The sequence below is a fragment of the Staurois parvus genome, unplaced genomic scaffold (genome assembly GCF_062004578.1).
Source record: "Staurois parvus isolate SC_StPar_1 unplaced genomic scaffold, SC_StPar_1.0 ptg000025l, whole genome shotgun sequence".
Classification (NCBI taxonomy): Eukaryota; Metazoa; Chordata; class Amphibia; order Anura; family Ranidae; genus Staurois; species Staurois parvus.
In genome coordinates this window covers 29,521,148-29,541,519 of record NW_028317821.1, presented here as the reverse complement: position 1 = coordinate 29,541,519, position 20,372 = coordinate 29,521,148, and the positions used below count along the sequence as shown (strand labels likewise).

General features: G+C 42.6%; 1 long non-coding RNA gene across 1 annotated transcript; it reads left to right on the top strand.

The window, feature by feature from the left end:
- Positions 1-12,807: 12,807 nt before the first annotated feature.
- On the top strand, positions 12,808-19,037 carry LOC149472021 (uncharacterized). The gene is made up of 2 exons (XR_016306220.1): positions 12,808-12,986; positions 18,688-19,037. It is a non-coding gene; the product is annotated as an uncharacterized LOC149472021 (long non-coding RNA).
- The last annotated feature ends 1,335 nt before the right edge of the window (positions 19,038-20,372 follow it).

Here is a 20,372-nt window from a genome sequence, read left to right as displayed (position 1 = left end):
AACTCCTCCTACAAGCTTTAACCAGTGCTCTGCTGAAGTCACAAGACTGCTCTAACTGTTGATGAGAAAAGGTATTTAGCAGTTTACTAAAACAATAGGATTTCCGTGTTCTGTGTACTGTAGGAGACAAAATCTAGTGAATGCAGGGTCCTGGGTTTAGTAACACTTCAAAGCCGAGTTCCACCTAAAAAAATAATAAAATAAAATAAAAGTCAGCAGCTACAAAAACTGTAGCTGCTGACTTTTAAAATACAGTCACTCACCTGTTCCTCAGTCCAGTGGTGTCCTCACCACCGCTGGTTTCACCGGCCGTCTTCTCTCCCTGGTGCTGGCATCTTTAGTGTGGGCACTCGGCTGTGACAGCTTGCGGCTTCACAGCTAGGCGCTCACTGCGCATGCATGAGAAGCACAGCGCTTTGTGAATGGCCCCATAGTCTTCTGGGACCTGTCACATGTCTACAGGGACGGAGGGGTGGAGGAATACAGGGACGGAGGGGTGGAGGACAACTTCTACTTCTGATCAAATAGGCAATTGCAGCGGAAGTGGGAGCGGGCACCTGTCAAATTCGAGTACACAGTGTATACTCGCCATCCACTGGTGTGTAGTGACATCGTAGCCCCTCCCCTAAGCGTTACGCCACAGGTCCATGTGGCTTCATCGGGGGGTTGCGAGTGGACGGCGAGTATACACTATGTGCGGCGCACACAGTAAAGTATTGCATTTCAAAAAGCGCTTGATGATTTTAACAAAATGTGAGTGCATTATTGGGCACATAATAAAGTTTATTTATAAAAAAGGATAAGGCACTATATCCCCCTTTTTTTCTATACACCGTGATATGGAGGAAAACTGAGGATTGGGGAGAAGGAGGAGAGAAACAGCAGCAGAAGGAGGGAGAGTTCCCAGCATGGATACAGGCACAGGAGGAGAGGATAATTAAGAAGGTCGTAAGGGATATCCACTATCCATCAGACGCAGGGGCGGACTGACCATTCGAGCACTCGAGCACTGCCCGGGGGCCCGGGGTCAGTAGGGGGCCCCATGAGATGCCCCTGGTACCTTTCATTGGCTTTTTCATAGGCTTTTTTGGATGTGGGCGAGAACATAGGGGCCCCATGATCCTCTATTGCCTGGGGGCCCCATGAGTTGTCAGTCCGCCCCTGATCAGACGGTGCAATAAGTGATCACACCAGGTTCCTATTGTGAACAAAAAGTGAAGTATGCCTATATATTAAGCTTACAAGGAGGTGAGCGCTTGGCATAATCACAATAAGGATTCACAGAAAGTCACAACTATTATTTTGGATCACAATATCGTTTTTTTGGACTGTCACCATTGATTTATCAGCAGAGATTTATGCATTGTTTTATAATACTTTATTAGTATCTTTTAAGCACAATCACAGTTATAGTGGCAATAGATGGCACAAATGATTTATTTGTTAAGTGTTTTATATTGATTGAATATTAGTTTGAATATTTACCAACTGGTAATAAGCACATTATATTGAGATATTAGTTATTTATGAGAGTATATACTGTCACATAGTACTAAAGATACAATATCAATATTGATAATTTTGGAGCGTGCCATTTTTAGATTTTTTTTGACAATCATAGGAGATACTCAAATTACAAACAATATGGCGATCATTTGTTGCATCTCTGCAAATGCTTAAGACATCTGCAGAGCACGTTCTGTTATACATAGACACCCTAAGGCTGCGTTCCCACTAGTGCGATTTCGATTTCATGCAACTTTCATGTGACTTTACACTCTCTGCCACTCAAGTCGCAAAAAGGTCATATCAAAGTAGTGCAGAAACCTTTTAAAAGTTGCTGCGACTTTCAAGTATAGATTGGAAGAGGTGCCATTGAAATCAATAGGCTGCGATTTATCATGCAATTTTATGTGTCCAAAGTTGCATGACAAGTCGCACTAGTGGGAACGAAGCCTAAGTGTTTACCCATATTTACACATAAGCAGATTATATCTGTTTACAGATAGCAAAGTTTTATTATTATTTGTTCAGCACTTGTACTCTCGTAAGTGAAAAGTTAGTCACTGTATAATTTATAACTTTGACTAGTATGTTGTTTTTGTATATTGTTTGCACTTTGCAAGTGAAAAATTGATCACTTTATGATTCTTATTTTGATTAGCACATTGTTGAGGAAGGATTAGTGCACTTCAAGTGCCATACTAGTAGTAAGGATTTTATACTAGCTGATCAATATTTATTAGATATACTATATATATATTTTTATAAAGTGTATATTCAGAAGGGGACAACAACTGTTACAACTCCTTTGGTCTCTGAACATGGAGGATATAGATAAATGAGTTTAGATGGTCTCATGCACTTACTGTTACACATTAGAATAAAAAATGGCAGAATTTTTCCATTGCACAACTGGATCTATTACAGATACATCCAACAGGGTTAGTCATTCTCCGTTATACCTGTGGTGAGGGGGGAAAAGCGGGGTACACAGGAATGTGGTGGGAGGGTATCAACTGTAGAAGAGGAGGGGTAAGTAAGGGAGAAAAAGTGGCCAAAAAATGGAGGAAACATACTTACTCCCTGGGGTTCCTATAAAGATTTATAACACAAAGACAAAAGAGTATATTTTCTAAAACTAGAGTGCAAAATCTGGTACAGTTGTGCATGGTAGCCAATCAGCTTCTAACTTCATCTTGTTCAGTTAAGCTTTGACAATAAAATCTGCAAGCTGATTGGTTTCTATGCAGAGCTGCACCAGATTTTGCACTCTCCACTTTTAGTAAGTAAACCCCAAAGGGTCCTTGTAAAGGGATTTGAAAGTGCTTTTCAGATTGCTATTTTAGGTCTAATTTAAGTCCCATTCCTTGTATATAATTTATTCTGGTGAACCATTGGTCTTTACTAGGCCATTCTGTTTGGTTCTACATGGCTTGTAAACAAGCCTTCACTATATTCAATATTTGTTTGAGGATGGAATTCTTGTAGTGTTCAATCAATAGCGGTGTATTATGGAGTGATTAAGCAGCTGTATTTTCTGCAAGAGACACACTCATAAGGGTTTTATTAGTAGTTTTGACTGTGGCCCGGAAACCCTTTAGTCTAAGACAGTCCCACAAAATGTGTATAATTGTGCCCTTTGTCTCTTCGCGCTACTAACAGAGAGGTTTTATACCCACGTGTCAATAACTTATATTTGCTCTCCTGGTATGCATTACCAATTAGGCCTCGTGTGCAAAGGGGATTATCTGGTCTTTTTGGGCTTGGGAGAACATGGTGAGCAGCTTGTTTCGTATTTCGATAGAAACGTAGGATCCTGGGGATGTTCCCTGGTAATAATTGCAGAATATAGTAGGGTCATGGAATGTCTTACAGGCGTTTGGTCCAGGGATAATATTAAAAAGGGACGGTAGCATGGATTCCTTGAGATGCAATAATTGGGAATCTGAGATAATAACCCAGCTCCATGTATCTCATGAAGTCTGGGTTGGGCTTTTAAGAAGCCTGGAGGTCAGTATTGGTCATTTTCCTAATTGGAAAAATGTGTCAATCTGAACTTGCCTCTCTCCATCCAATTACATAATTGAGAGTCAATTTGAGTCCTTTTTTTTGGTGGATTTGAAAGTTTATTTTGAGTTTTGAAAGTTTAAATAAAATAAAGTAAAAATTAGAGAAAATACTAATATGTCTGTGGAGGTCTGACATAGTTGATTTTGGCAAAAACTAGCATCTCCCCAGAAACAAGTTGCCACGTAGGACCTCTTTAATATATCTTTTATATTAACTCATTAGGAATTTGCACAAACCATACGCGTAACAATGCCAAGAGACATTAATTTCTGTTATTTTGAAACACCTTATTAGCTTACTGCCACCCATAGCCTGAAATGCCCAGCTGTATAATATTAGGAGACCAATCTTTTACCATCTCAATGTAAAGCAGAACTTCGCCTCTCCTAAATTACCTCCCACCTCCTCTGTTCCCTGTTTTTTTTTTTAAAAAAGGACCAAAACCAGTCTCTTCCACACATTTGGGAGCTAGCAGAGGCTGCCTGCTCATCTGTTCATGCATAGCAGATACTCACAAATGCTGCCAGCTTCTGAAGAATGGGTACTATAGGCCTCACTACATTTGTGTGCATGCAGTGTAAACTTGTGGCCTAGTAATGCATTGCTGCCTGGAATAGTAATCCCAGGAGGCAGCAGGCCCCAGCCTTGTAACACAAAAGAAGAGACTATAAAAAATAGAATAAACATTTCTAGCATTTGCGTAAGAGGAAGGGGGGGAACAAAGTAACAAAGTGTAGTTTAGGTGAGTTAAGTTCCGCTTTAAAGACATTTTAGCAAGTAAACCTGTTATATAAAGAACCTAACTTTAGCATATAATCACTTTATAGTGCGATTTAACCATTATTAAAACATACACTGCTCAAAAAAATTAAAGGAACACTTTTTAATCAGAGTATAGTATCAAGTCAAATAAACTCCTGGGATATTGATTTGGTCAGTTAAGTAGCAGAGGGGGTTGTTCATCAGTTTCAGTTGCTTTGGTGTTAGTGAAATTTAACAACAGGTGCACTACATGGGCAACAATGAGACGACCCCCAAAACAAGAATGGTTTTACAGGTGGAAGCCACTGACATTTTTTTCCCTACCTATCTTTTCCGACTGTTTTTCACTAGCATGAGGCGATACTTGGACCCTGCAGAGGTTGCACAGGCAGTCCAACTGCTTCAGTATGGCACATCAATACATGCCATTGCCAGAAGGTTTGCTGTGTCTCCCAGCACAGTCACAAGAGCTTGGAGGAGATTCCAGGAGAGCTAAACAGTGCCATAGAAGGTCCTTAACCCATCAGCAGGACCGGTATCTGCTCCTTTGTGTAAGAAAGAACAGGATGAGCACTGCCAGAGACCTACAAAATGACCTCCAGCAGGCCACTGATGTGAATGTCTCTGACCAAACAATCAGAAACAGACTTCATGAGGGTGGCCTGAGGGCCCGACTTCCTTTAGTGGGCCCTGTGCTCACAGCCCGGCACCATATTGCTGGACTGGCATTTGCCATTGAACACCAGAATTGGCAGGTCTGCCACTGGACCCAGTGCTTTTCACAGATGAGAGCAGGTTCACCCTGAGCACATGTGACAGACATGAAAGGGTCTGGAGAAGCCGTGGAGAACGTTATACTGCCTGTAACATTGTTCAGCATGACCATTTTGTTGGCGGACCAGTGATGGTCTGGGAAGGCATATCCATGGAGGGATGCACACAGACCTCTACAGGCTAGATAATGGCACCCTGACTGCCATTAGGTATCTGGCTGAAATCCTTGGACTCATTGTCAGATCCTACGCTGGTGCAGTGGGTCCTGAGTTCCTCCTGGTGCATGTCAATGCCCGGCCTCATGTGGCAAGTGTATGCAGGCAGTTCCTGGAGGATGAAGGAATTGATACCATTGAATGGCCCCCACGCTCACCTGACATACATCCAATAGAACACTTCTGGGATATCATGCTTCGCAGTGGCGTCCCGAGGCAGGTGCGGGGGGTGCGTCCCACATCGGGTGACACCGACCACACGGGGTGACACTGGACCCACTCCACGAAAAGGTAAGTTGTAAAGCAAGCCGTCGATCCCCGCAGGATGGATCTGATCCATCCTGCGGGTATTGGCAGCTTTCTTTACAACTTACCTTCTCGTGGAGCAGGTCCGGTGTCTCCTCGTATAGGTTGCATGCTGACGATCCCCGCAGGATGGATTGGATCTGCGGATTGGGGAGCATAATGCATCGGACTCCGAACCATTATGCTCAATCCGCAGATCCGATCCATCCTGCGGGGATCGTCAGCTTTCTTTACAACTTACCTTTTCGTGGAACGGGTCTGGTGTCACCCCATATAGGTTGCATGCCGACGATCCCCGCAGGATGGATTGGATCTGCGGATTGGGGAGCATAATGGATCGGCCTCCAATCCATTATGCTCAATCTGCAGATCCAATCCATTCTGCGAGGATCATCGAAGGGGGTGTCACCAAGTGTTACCCCACTGGGTGACACCAACCCTAGGGATGCCCCTTATGCTTCGATCCATCCGATGCCGCCAGGTTGCACCTCAGACTGTCCAGGAGCTCATTGATGCCCTGGTCCAGATCTAGGAGGAAATATCCCAGGACATCATCCGTTGTCTCATTAGGAGCATGCCCTGACGTGGTCAGATATGCATAAAAGCACGTGTGGGCCATACAAACTACTGAGCACTATTTTGAGTTGCTGCAATGAAATTTCAGCAAAATGGACGTGTCTTTGGATACAGTCCTCTGTAGGTTGATAATTTTCATTTCCATCAAACAATGGGGCATCCTTACATTCCTAACACACTACCCAGTCCATATCAGTATAGATATCCAGCATGATCTTTTTCCCCATTGAGATCTGATGTGTTTTCAAAGTATTCCTTTAATTTTTTGAGCAGTATATAATAATTACTTTTCTTTATCAAGAGTTTTTCTTTTGCATGCCTTCAGTTTTCTCAGTTAACCCTCTGTAGTCTGCTACATACACTCACACACTTCCAGCAACCTTTGCATTAAATGATTCTTGGTTGCATCAAAATGATTGCTATCTGACCAGTCCCTATCAGCAATACTGTCAAAAAGTACTTGAAGAAATTGTCATGTAGTAGCTATATACTGTATACAGCTAGGCACCCACATTCCTCCTGAGTTCTGCATGTAAGCTTGAACATGTGTCTAAGAATCCTAAAGCAGAACTGCAGCCTAGAAAAGACTGATAACTCATTTAGGCTAGCTCCTAGATTGTAAACTCCAAGGAGCAGGGCCCTTGAACCCCTCGTGTATTGAATCGTATTGTTACTGTACTGTCTTGTGTACTGTCTCCCATTATAAAGTAAAGCACTGAGCAAACTGTTGGCGCTATATAAATACTGTATAATAATAATAATAATAGGTTCACATACAGTTGTGTTCAAAATAATAGCAGTCAGACATCACTAACCTGATCAATCACTGTTTTTGGTAGAAATTATATTTCTACATGGCAAATAATTTACTAGCAGGTGTAGTAGAGTAGTAGAAATCCAACAGACCCAACAGTCATGACATGCATGCTACTGATTCTGTGTAATTGAATCACTAATTGAAAGGGGCATGTTCAAAATAATAGCAGTGTGGAGTTCTATTAGTGAGGTCATTCATTCTTTGAAAAACAGGTGGCAATTATTGCCCTTATTTAAGGAAGGAAGGCAGCAAATGTTCTACATGCTGGTTACAGTGCATTTCTCTCTGAAATTCTGAGGAAAATGGGTTGTTCCAGACATTGTTCAGAAGAACAGCGTACCTTGATTAAAAAGTTGATTGGAGAGGGGAAAACATATAAAGAAGTTCAGAAAATGATAGGCTGCTCAGCTAAAATGATCGCAAATGCTTTAAAATGGCAACCAAAACCTGAAAGACGTGGAAAAAAGTGAAAAACTACCATTCGAATGGATAGAAGAATAGCCAAAATGGCAAGGCCAACAACCAGCTCCAGGAAGATCAAAGAAGGTCTAAAGTTACCTGTGAGTACTGTTACAATTAGAAGACACCTATGTGAAGCCAAGCTATCTGCAAGAAGCCCCCGCAAAGTCCCACTGTTGAAAAAAAGACGTGCTGAAGAGGTTACAATTTGCCAAAGAGCACATTGACTGGCCTAAAGAGAAATGGCGCAACATTTTGTGGACTGATGAAAGTAAGGTTGTTCTTTTTGGGTCTAGTGGCCGGAGACAGTTTGTCAGACGACCCCCAAACACTGAATTCAAGCCACAGTACACTGTGAAGACAGTGAAGTACGGTTGCGCAAGCATCATGATATGGGGATATTTCTCATACTACGATTTTGGGCCTATTTATCGCATACCAGGGATCATGGATCAGTTTGGACACATCAGAATACTTGAAGAGGTCATGCTGCCTTGTGCTGAAGAGGAAATGCCCTTGAAATGGGTGTTCCAACAAGACAACGACCCCAAACACACCAGTAAACGTGCAACATCTTGGTTCCAGACCAACAAGATTGACGTTATGGAGTGGCCAGCCCAATCCCTGGATCTTAATCCAATATAAAACTTGTGGGGTGACATCAAAAATGCAGTTTCTGAGGCAAACCCAAGAAATAGAGAACTGTGGAATGTAGTCCAATCATCCTGGGCTGGAATACCTGTTCACAGGTGCCAGACGTTGGTTGACTCCATGCAACACAGATGTACAGCAGTTCTCAGAAACAGTGCTTATACAACTAAATATTCATTAAGTGATTCAAAGGAAAGCAAAATCTTCAAACATTTTTCAGTTTATATAGTGAATGTTTGAGTTTGTAAAGAAGAATACAAACACTGCTATTTTTTTGAACAGTCTAATATTCACTTTTCTTCAATTTTTTTAGAGGAACAACACAAATTTATATATATATTTTTCTTCATGTTTTGATTTGGAATAGAATGTGTAGTGTTCCCAATGCATTTGTGTGTATGGAAATAAAAGCTATTAGAAGGATTTTGAGCTTTATTCACTTTTTTCAACACACTGCTATTATTTTGAACAGAACTGTATGTGCGGGTGGTGCGGCTGCGGATCCGCACGCAAATCCATGCAGCACAATGTGGACCTGCGGGCGGGTGCCATTACTTCGTTTACCGCACTGGAAACCGCAACCGTACTGGGAACCAAGGTTCATGTGCGGGCTGCGTTTTCAGAAGAAGTGCAGGGACTACTTCCCTGCTTGTGCCGGGGCACAGAAGTCTATTCAAATGAATGTGCTCTCGTGCCCGAGCAAAACGCGACCCTCACGGCCGCATATTTGTGAACCAGGGGTAAGACCTTTCTTACACTTGCATTGTTGATGGGGGGGAGGGGTTGTGGGGGTGGAAACACACTGCTGAGATGGGTTTTTAATGCCCCCCCCACCACCACCACTCCCCACTGCAATGGGGAGGCAGTGCAGCTTGGTGGTGCAAGTTTTTAACATTTTAAGGCCCTGTTTACACATGAATCGCACAAAAACATGATCTGTGCTCCTGTGTATTTCCTGTGCCATTTAGTATGATGCGAGTTTCAGCCCATTCATTTTGATGGATTGCACTGAAAGTACTGCACTACTTTTTCAAAAACACACTGCAAAGATTGCATGGTATTGTGGTACCATACGATCCAGTGCAGGCAAATGCATTGAGTTTGCAACCTGCGATTTGAGCAGCCAGTGTATTTTGAGCAAGGTGTGGGAAACCCGCGTAGAATGAGAGTTTCCCGCACTGCATTATGGTGTACACAAGCCCTTAAACAGGTGGCAAGGAGGCTGCATAACACCTCTTCACTGTCTGTCAAATACCATCTTAAGAGTAATCCAATGCTCTTGCTCCTCAGAGGGTAACGTAAGTTAAGATATAAATAAGCAGCCTTTGCTGCATACTGATGTTCAATCCAAAGCCACCCCTGTTCCAAACAAATGGCATTCCAGCGTTCGAAACCTGAATTTCCACAACACATTAGTGTAAAGTGTGTTCAATGCAAAAATATAGAATGGAAGAAAGTAGGAAGAACTCTATAAGGCAGTGCTTTTAAAAATATTTCTATTTTATTTTAGTCTTTTTCTTAAGAGCATAACATCACACCAAGCCACCATAGAAATCATTAACTTTAGTGCAGTCAGTTACAAACCCCTGATTACTCTGCTCTTAAACTCTGCAATGTTTAGCGGACCCCTCCAGCTCTTCAGATTTTTATAGAGTTTCATAAATAGCAGATTGTGAGGGATTTCTAATTAGATCATAAAGGCAAGAGCCTGTGGGTATTTAGGTGAATGCACATAGTGATTGCCTGTACATACTGCATGTAAAGCACAGTAAATATAAAAGAACCAACATGAAAATGCATATGGAACTGTTTACAAGAGGCACTCAAAGTCTATAATAATTATCTATGCAAAAAGGAAAAAGCTTTTGAAAAGATTTCTTTCAAGGCTATTTTTATCTGCTGTGACCTACTGTGTATTTTTATACCAAACAGCAGCAAAAAAGAAAAAATATATGCAAGACATAAAACATAACTTAAATAGAACTTTTCAATCACCATATGTTGGTAAAGTATGATAACATACCTGGCATTAATTATCTCAGCAGAAGAATTTTCCATTTTGCTTACACCCCTAAAGATTTAACTGGCTTATTGCTGCCCGCTTTGGTAAAGCACACTTTATCCATGGGGTATGAGAATGTCTTCATTGTCAGACTTCTGTAAAATGCACATTTTTATGAGTTGTTGGGGGAGAAATGACTAGTGAAGAAGGATTTCAGCAGATGTTTTTTTTTTACTACAGTCATATACTTTTAGGGAATCTGGATGGAGACTTTTTAGTTTAAAAAATATGTCAAGAATAATCCCCATTATGTTTGTAATAAAGGTAAAATGTCATTTATGTATTTCCCATGATCATCAGCTCCAACTAGTGGCCATAATGTGGTATTTTCCTAAAATACCAAAATCAGGAAAATACCACATTACAACCACTGGATGGGGCTGATAGCATAGGAAATAATAGAAGATGGCATTCCATATATATTACAAACCTTACAGGGATCATACACAACTATTGTGCGAATGCTGGGGCATTCGCATAACAAATGTTTTCTAAATAGACCGCTTAGGTGATGGCCACACAGAGGTTTATGGGCATGCAGCTGGGGGGCAGGAAGGTTTCCTGTTAACATTGCAGAAGGTCACAGCTATTTGTAACTGCTTAGTCCACCTTTGTGACTTTTGTTTACCATGGCTGCACCCATCAGCTACATCAGGGGTTAAAATTTTGAGTCCAGACCTACTAGCTGGCCACAAAACTTACTCTCCACCAGTTGCCCCACCCAACTTTGCCCAGGTCCACCCCCAACCCAAACCCCATCCCTGGCCTGCCCCCAACCACACCCCCTTAAATCATATGAAATTACATTTTTCTTTAGAATAAAGAATCCAAAATATAAAACGGTACACAGTAATGTATATCCCAGCTCCCCTGTACTCCATTATAGTGATATGACATGTATACAGTAATGTATATCCCAGCTCCCCTGTACTCCATTATAGTGATATGACATGTATACAGTAATGTATATCCCAGCTCCCCTGTACTCCATTATAGTGATATGACATGTATACAGTAATGTATATCCCAGCTCCCCTGTACTCCATTATAGTGATATGACATGTATACAGTAATGTATATCCCAGCTCCCCTGTACTCCATTATAGCGATATGACATGTGTACAGTGATGTGTACCCCAGCTCCCCTGTACTCCATTATAGCGATATGACATGTGTACAGTGATGTGTACCCCAGCTCCCATGTACTCCATTATAGTGATATGACATGTATACAGTGATGTATACCCCAGCTCCCCTGTACTCCATTATAGTGATATGACATGTATACAGTGATGTATATCCCAGCTCCCCTGTACTCCATTATAGTGATATGACATGTATACAGTGATGTATATCCCAGCTCCCCTGTACTCCATTATAGTGATATGACATGTATATAGTAATGTATATCCCAGCTCCCCTGTACTCCATTATAGTGATATGACATGTATACAGTAATGTATATCCCAGCTCCCCTGTACTCCATTATAGCGATATGACATGTACACAGTATGTATATCCCATCTCCCCTGTACTCCATTATAGCGATATGACATGTATACATTAATGTGTATCCCAGCTCCCCTGTACTCCATTATAGCGATATGACATGTATACAGTAATGTATATCCCAGCTCCCCTGTACTCCATTATAGCGATATGACATGTATACACTAATGTGTATGCCAGCTCCCCTGTACTCCATTATAGCGATATGACATGTATACAATAATGTATATCCCAGCTCCCCTGTACTCCATTATAGTGATATGACATGTACACAGTATGTATATCCCAGCTCCCCTGTACTCCATTATAGCGATATGACATGTACACAGTAATGTGTATCCTAGCTCCCCTGTACTCCATTATAGTGATATGACATGTATACAGTAATGTATATCCCAGCTCCCTGTACTCCATTATAGTGATATGACATGTGTACAGTATGTATATCCCAGCTCCCCTGTACTCCATTATAGTGATATGACATGTATGCAGTAATGTGTTTCCCAGCTCCCCTGTACTCCATTATATTGATATGACATGTATACAGTAATGTATATCCCAGCTCCCCTGTACTCCATTATAGTGATATGACATGTGTACAGTAATGTGTATCCCAGCTCCCCTGTACTCCATTATAGTGATATGACATGTATACAGTAATGTATATCCCCCCTCCCCTGTACTCCATTATAGTGATATGACATGTATACAGTATGTATATCCCAGCTCCCCTGTACTCCATTATAGCGATATGACATGTATACAGTAATGTATATCCCAGCTCCCCTGTACTCCATTATAGTGATATGACATGTACACAGTAATGTATATCCCAGCTCCCCTGTACTCCATTATAGTGATATGACATGTGTACAGTAATGTGTATCCCAGCTCCCCTGTACTCCATTAAAGTGATATGACATGTTATATAAAGTACTTACTCCTAGTCCCTCCGAGTCCCCCGCTGCGGTGGAGAGGGTGTCTCCTCTCAGCGGAGTCGAAGAAGCAGGAAACCGGAAGTTGTGGACCGGAACTCGACTTCACAATGAGGCTTGGAGCGCAGGTTCAGTCGCTCCATGCTTCATCTGTGCTCACTGCTCGCCGATCGCCACAGAGAAATTTCTCCTCGCATTTAACGAGCGGACGAGCGGACGAGCGGACGAGCGGCTTTTTCAAGCCCTGAGCTACATCAACCATTCACAGATCTGTTTACAGGGATTGGTGAATGGAAGACTAATCCCATCTGCCACCACAACAGAGGGACTCAAGATCTCATTGGAGTGTAAGTATGATGATGTAATTGCACTTGTAGTCCATTGATTACTTCCTCCAGCTCCAAAACAAAAGGTCCTTGCTTCTGTGCGAATCTGGGGCTAGGGAAGAAACTAAAGGAGTCTGTGCTTTAACCATGATGCACTGATCAGAGTTGCAATGCTCTGCAAACAAGAAAACATAACATAAAAGAACAATCCCAACTGCAGTCACAACTTTGGTACCCCTCCATCAATGAGGGTAGCAGCATCCATATGAACAAGGAAGGCAACCAGGAGGTAAAAGTTAGGCACTATCATAGTGATTAGGCACATATCAAGTTTCAGAAACATAAGCAAGAAAATTAGGAGTATAGCACAATAAATAATAAATTGCAGTATGAGCAATGTATAGTCCCAGGGAGATGCTAAAAGGTGAAGAAGGGGGTACATGGGGGAGGGGGGGGGGTGTCAACCCCCACATAGTTCCTCCCCATAATGGAACATAGAGTTCCCTTACCATTGGACATCTACTTCCTTAAGTTCACCATATATGTTACAATCTGATTGTACAGTCTCCTTTAGATCTAGGCACAACAATGCAGTGCAAGGGACTGCTTGATTGCATACAAATCGATTGGATAAATTAGGCAGGCCTGAAATACCCCAATATGACCATTAGATGGAGCTGACGATCATAGGTTGTCTACAATAGATGAATCCTTTTTATTTGATAAGAAATTAATTATTTTATTTCAGGTACTTATGTAGCGCCGTCAATTTACATAGCACTTTTTACATATATATTATACATTCACATCAATCCCTAACCCTCAAGGGGTGTACAATCTAAGGTCCCTAACTCACATTCATATACAAAGGCCAATTTATACAGGATCCAATTAACCTACCAGCATGTCTTTGGAGTGTAGGAGGAAACCGGAGTACCCGGAGGAAACCCACGCAGGGAGAACATGCAAACTCCAGGCAGGAGGTGCCGTGGCTGGGATTCGAACCAACGACCCTAGTACTGCCAGGTGGAAGTGTTAACCATTTAGCCACTGTGCTTCATTTATTGAAGCATGTATGGCCTCCATAAAAGTGATGGTATAAAGGGGATTCTGGTGGATTTTGGCTACAAAGAAGATAAGTTTGGACTGGAAAGGACTAGCTTGTATGTTTTTTTTATTTTATTGATCATACAGGGACTATTATTAGAGAGTTGAAATTTAGGTTTACCGAGGTAGAATGAAGATCCTCTTTAAGTTAAGCTTATCTTTCTGACCATATTTTATGTAATACCCATTTTTATGATGTGTGAAATCTGTGAATGAAAAATGAAAAACCACTCTGCAAGGACTGTAGCTCTCAATCAGGGCTGGGACAAGGTGGGGGGGGGGGGGGGGGGCAAAAGGGACACATGCCATAGGCACAGTGTACTAGCATGGGGCAGGAGAGGCACTGGTTGGCTACTGCAGTGTCAGTGATCACTAGCACTGGGCATCCAAGGCACTTGCCCACATCTTCTGTAGGGTGCCCTTGGGTCCTTGGCACTGCGGTTGCCAACACCACTGCAGCTAGCACCTCTCCCTGCTTAGCTGCATGTTATAGCAACAATTAATGTCAGAGTGCCTAAGAAATATTCACCTGGTCTCCTCCTCATAGGAAGGAGATCTCCTGGCACTGGGGTCCTGGTATCTGAGGCCTGTATTGGGGGGGGGGGATAAGCAGAATTTGTGCTGGGGGGGGATATTTAGAGGAAGAGCATTTTCACTAAGTGGGCGGGGGATTTAAGCTTAAGAAAGAGGGAATAACGTGATTTGGACTTGTGCTGGGGGGGTGGTATTTATACTGGGAGGGATTAAGAGAATTTGTGCTGGGGGGGATATTTAGAGGAAGAGCATTTTCACTAAGTGGGCATACGGGGGGAATTTAAGCTCAAGGAAGGGGGAATAACATGATTTGGACTTGGATCTTTAGAGGAAGAGCATTTTCACTAAGTGGGTGGGCAGGAGGGGTATTTAATCTTAAGGAAGGGGGAATACCGTGATTTGGACTTGTGCTGTTGGGGGGGGGATTTATGCTGGGAGGGATTAAGAGAATTTGTGCTGGGGGGGATATTTAGAGGAAGAGCATTTGCACTAAATGGGCAGGGGAATTCAAGCTCAAGGAAGGTAGAATAACATGATCTGGACTTGTGCTGTGGGGGGGGATTTATACTATAGGGATTAAGAGAATTTGTGCTGGGGGGGATATTTAGAGGAAGAGCATTTGCACTAAGTGGGTGGGTGGGGGGGGAATTCAAGCTCATGGAAGGGGGAATAACATGATCTGGACTTGTGCTGGGGGGAGGGGGATTTATGCTATAGGGATTAAGGGAATGTGTGCTGGGGGGGATATTTAGAGGAAGAACATTTGCACTAAGTGGGTGGGCGGGCGGGGGGGGGGATTTAAGCTTAGGGAAGGGGGAATAACGTGATTTGGACTTGTGCTGGGTGGGGGGATTTATGCTAGAGGGATTAAGAGAATTTGTGCTGGGGGGGATATTTAGAGGAAGAACATTTGCACTAAGTGGGTGGGCTGGGGGGGGGATTTAAGCTTAGGGAAGGGGGAATAACGTGATTTGGACTTGTGCTGTGGGGGGGGGGATTTATGCTCGGGCGGATTAAGAGAATTTATGCTGGAGGGAAATCTGGAGGCAAAGGCATTTGTATTGGCAAAGGGGTGGTAGTAGTGGGGGTATTTGTCACTTGGCAGGGTGAATGGGGAGGTAAAATAAGAGGATGTTTGCTGGGGGGGGGTCCATACCTCAGTACGGATCTGAGCTGGAGGAATAGTTTGTAGGGGCCAAAACATTGCACTCTAGATCCACTGATCGCAGCTGCAATGCAAAAGATGATAAATGCAATAGAATTGTATTTATTATTATTTTTTTGCAAAAGGTGGAATTCTCCTTTAAGTGCCAGTATATAGGTAACTATGAAACATCCATTGTTGTTTCAAAGAAGCTCTTTCAGGACTTGTCAGTTCATTTCTCGACCAGAGGAGAATGTGGTGCTTTGAGTCTTTGATTTTCAGCCCGGAGGTATTTCCGATGATCTGTGTAAATATTTAATGTACTCGTTTGTAACACTATAAACGCAAGGAGCCTTTAAAAGGATTTTCTGAATTCCTCTCTTTTTAAAGTCGCCATTCATTTTCTCCTTCTACAACTCTCGCAGACGTTTGTGCTTGGTGTATGTATACAGAGCAGCTAAAAATAGAAGGCAGCCCAACAACCGGCCTGCCATTGGCTGGAGAAAGGGAGCTCTTGGCCAATCCCAGACAATGAAAGCAGAACTAATACACTGTGTGTGAAATTTTATCCTGCGTCAAAATACCCCAAGGCTGTAGAAATGATTCAGGCTGAGATTTAAAGTGTTACAGATATCTATTACTTCTGAGCAGAGAACAAAGAGGCTGTAAGCTGAGTGGGCGATTCTGGCTTTAATGGGTGTTAATGTGCTCCAGAGTTGTGTAAAGGGAGCATTGTTACTAAGGACGGACCACTACTCTCGTCTAATTCATAAAGAAAAGTATCATTGCAGGTCGTTTACTGACAACGATTCAGGTTTAGAGTCACATATGATATGAGGAGGCTTTAACAAGCACCGGGTTTTATCTGATCACCTGTCAAAATATGTTTGAAGGGGTAAATGAAGACTGGGATGTCCATTGTTTAGAAGAAATCTCTTTGATATAGGATTATAGGATTTTACAATTTGTCAAGTATGTCTGTTGAACGCCTGAGAAAATGTACTTGTGCTGGTCTCAGAGATGATGAGACAAAATAATTTGGTGTTAATTGCCACGATGTGTTGTGGCAGAGAGGGTTGGCTGTGTCTGTGGTGGTGGCCAAGGTTTCTATGCTGAGAGTACACTCCCAGCACAGTGATCAAGCTGTCACAGACAGCTCTCAGTGTCTGTTTGTAAACAGGAGTCTGCAAGATGGGCTCCTGATCATGTAACCACTGTGACAGCCAATCATACTGATCGCGTGATCAGGAAGTTCGCATCATTTAAGACCTAGTTAAAGGGCCTCTGGGAGGGAACAGGATGCGGCCCACCCGTTCTTCCTTTGATAGATGGATAGTCCTAAAAGAGTTTTAACCCCCAAAATGTGTATGTTTTTGCATGTGTTTCCATTTTGGAGAGATCCATCACTTCCTATCCTAACAGGAAGTGAGAAGAAATCTCCCCAACATGAGTACAGAAGGCAATAAAACCCAATGGAGAGAAAATTATCAGCTGATATGCTACCTGGTGACTTGTCTTTAACCCAGACATGGGCGCTCTTCAGTAGCTTGGAATTACATGGAGCTAAAATCACAAGGGGCAGCAGAAAATTAGTATCCATTAAATCTGTAACGTCCTATAGGTAGATAAGATTTTTTTTTTGTTAGGCTGAGAGTGAGGCAGTGTGGTTACTTCGGGTTAGGCTGAGAGGCTCTACAGGTCAGGGCTTCTGGAGCCCTCCTACTCTTCTAGAAACTGGAGGAACTTTCTAGAAGAGGGGTGGAGGCCTAGATTTACATGTTTAAGGGAACTTGGCCAGTCTCCTGGTAGAAGCCTGGGCATGGTGGCTAAAAACAACCCTTAAATGTGAGCGAGCCTGTACAGCAGCAGTAGTGCTGGTGTTCAGGTGGAAGATGGATTAAGGAAGGTGCTGGAGTGTAGAGCCTGGGAGGGGGCTACCTACAGGCTGGAGCAGACAGAAGGATATCCACTGCCCAACAAGTCTCCTAGGGAGGACAGCCTGTCAACAGGGAAGGAGCCAGCCCAGTATAAGGCCTGAAAGCAGCTGCAAGCCACTAAACTACAGAACAGGAAAGTGTGAGTACTTCTACACCCCTTGGGCCACAGAAGGGAGAGGGCAGTCCAGGTGCAATACCCAATTAGTCCTCATCTGGGACTGCTTCACAGTGGATTCTGGAATCCCTTGCCTAGGGATACCCTCAGGACAGCAAGGTGGATGAGTGGGGTCTGAGGAGGTATACCAAAGGGGACTCGGTACTCCTTAAAGAGACTGTTGCAGATTTTTTATCAACATTTTGTACAGGGTTTGCGCTCAAGTTTTTCAGTTCCTTGGGCATCCCATATACCCCCAGACCCCATCCAAATTGTTAACCCCTAATAAAAACAACAAAACTAAGCTCAAGGACTGTTTTACTGACTCTGGGAGAGAGTGTGGAAAAATGCATGTTGCCTGGCTGTGCAGTGCTTAGGGGGACGTAGCAAAATCCAGCGGCCCACAAAAGGGTAGTGCTACATATTCCTAAGCTGGCCATAGATAATTAAAATCTCAGCCAGTTCAGCAAGGACCAGTCGAAATTTGAACCACCTATGGGCAGGCTGATTGTACCCAATTTGACTGTCGTACAACCAGCATATTGAATTTTCACATGCGATTATTGCCAGCAGCTATAAACACTAGCAGTAATCACTGTTCTCCCAGCAGAGACAGCTCCCCGTGTCCTCCCTCCCCCCACCCACGCTGGGACAACATAATGGCTCTGCGGAGGGATTCTTCCAACAACATGAACTGTGTTGGTGTGGGAATCGAGGATTTTCTTTCCTCCAACCATAGATAGATGCACAATCTATGGCCTGCTATAGCGGCAAACAAAGCAAATCTTTATAAATGGATTTATCTTGAATCACCTCTTCCTGGATTAACAGATGTTTGTTTTTCAGATGGACTAGACTGAAACACCACTGTGGAAGGAGACACAGACTCAAACATTCTTTGAAGTATAGGAGCCGTTTATTGATACTTTATCAACTTCAACTAAGCAAAAGATTATACAAAGCTTTTTGTTGACTTCCTAGTACACTATTAGAACTTTTATTATTATAACTTTCAGAAATTTTGTGCAGAGTGAATCCTCAATGCAGGGATAAAGAGGATAACAGGGATAACATCTTTCTCTGAGAGCCTTTTCTGGAATGCAACTCATACAACATGAAAGAAAAATGCTTAAATTAAAACCTGACAGAGACTATAACCCTTCCATTCTTTATCTCAATAAAACATTTTAACTGAAGTTGGGTGTTTTTTAATTTATATGTTTCTAAATTATGGCATATTTGGTTTTTAATATACTATATGAATACTGTGTTTAATAACTAAACCTTTATTACATGACAGAAGGTTCCGAAACCATAAAGGATAAAGTGACGTTGGCTATTAATAAAAAAAACTTTAGTGTGTTTATACTCTGACTAGTCATACTGTGCTTTCCTGCACATTATGGCAGACTTGCCTTTCAGTGAGCTTCCCTCAAGTAAAATCAGGTACACACTATCCTCATAACACTGCTCCAATCTTCTCATGGTCTTCTTGTGGGTCAAGAGTCTTCAGTCTACAGCTGGTCTTCTCCATTGGCTGTGTACAGAAGACATATCTCCCATGCGTATTTGAGGAGTTATTTTGTCTTGGCTCTCAACTCTAACTCTTGGCATCTATGTATGATTAGAAAAACTGATTGTAAGTGTGGATAGAGGTTTTTGGCAGAAAAGAGAGACAATCTCTCTTGCCATGAGAACTTGTGGGTAGGCGAAGCAATTACACAGAGGTCAGTTGCAGGAATAATCACTTGTATTACAGGAAAGGCTCTACTTAACAAACAACCCAGTGGGAAAGTGCCACACCTGGGAAACACTTACAGTTCCAAGTGACTTGTGTAGACAGAAGGTCCGGATGCACCAAGAGTGTCTGTCTAAGATACGAAACGTCCTGTCCTATCCCAATGGGTAGGCTTCCAAAGTTGGATGTCATGTTACTAGCCTGTCCCTCCTCTTCAGGAACTACTTACTACCACTATCCCTGACAAAAAGGTGCTCTTTCCTTCTCCTATCCACTTCACAAAATGCAAGCCAAAACCTGGGGACAGGGATTTACAAAGACCCTGCTGACCCATGATGGCTGCCAGAGGTCACCTGAATGTAGTGTAGCCAATTGAAACTCTGCTTCTGGGTACCTGGAAACTCCAGAGAAACCATGTTTCTCCTGACTTCCTCTTCAACCACTCCGGTTTGAGTGCTACCTACAGTGGAGAATGCAGACTGCACCTGCCTACAATCCTACCTGCTACAATTTTTTAAAGGTAACTTTAGTTCTGCTTTGAGAAACTGACTCATATCTGCAGTTTTAGGTAAGCTTTCTTTTGTATCACTCTAGGTGACCAAAAACTTGGGACGAACTACTACTAAAGACTAGGAATGCAAAGCTAAGCTCTGGTTGATCCAATCCTGTGCCTTGTTATTACATTGTAGTCAGCCAACACAGTGATGGACCAATGAATCCAATGGTGAAGCATGGAAGGAGAAGGCCACATTTAGACCTTCTGAGCACTGCTTGGCATTTGTAATACGGTGTG